The sequence below is a fragment of the Cystoisospora suis genome (assembly GCF_002600585.1).
Source record: "Cystoisospora suis strain Wien I chromosome Unknown contig_177, whole genome shotgun sequence".
Lineage (NCBI taxonomy): Eukaryota > Apicomplexa > Conoidasida > Eucoccidiorida > Sarcocystidae > Cystoisospora > Cystoisospora suis.
The window spans coordinates 13,301-13,592 of NW_027152979.1; the positions used below are offsets into that span (position 1 = coordinate 13,301).

Here is a 292-nt window from a genome sequence, read left to right on the forward strand (position 1 = left end):
TAAAGGCGAGAATGCGTGATAGAAATCCATCCCTATCATCTTCTTGGAACTGTCTTTCTCTTTCTCCCTGTGAATCCATTTCTTCTGATCGTCTTTCTTTCTCGATGTAGTGATTGTTTTACAGGTGCCCTGCAAGCAGAGAATGGTATGTAGGGGGCAGGGATATAGGACAGATCTTGAAGAGTTTCACCAAGAAAATAAGAGAAGAGGGAAAATGCAAAACCTGACCTTAGAAGTCTCTGTCTTCCCTGCTCCGCTCTCTCCGCTGATAAGTACCGACTGACTCTTCTTA

General features: G+C 43.8%; 1 protein-coding gene across 1 annotated transcript in view; it reads right to left on the reverse strand.

Moving 5' to 3' along the window:
* Positions 1–276, reverse strand: part of CSUI_000425 (myosin k) — a gene marked incomplete at its 3' end in the record, with an annotated part of 13,305 nt that extends 13,029 nt beyond the window's left edge. The window contains exon 1 of the mRNA XM_068060659.1: positions 229–276. The remainder of the gene's footprint in view (positions 1–228) is intronic.
* Between the last annotated feature and the right edge of the window lie 16 nt (positions 277–292).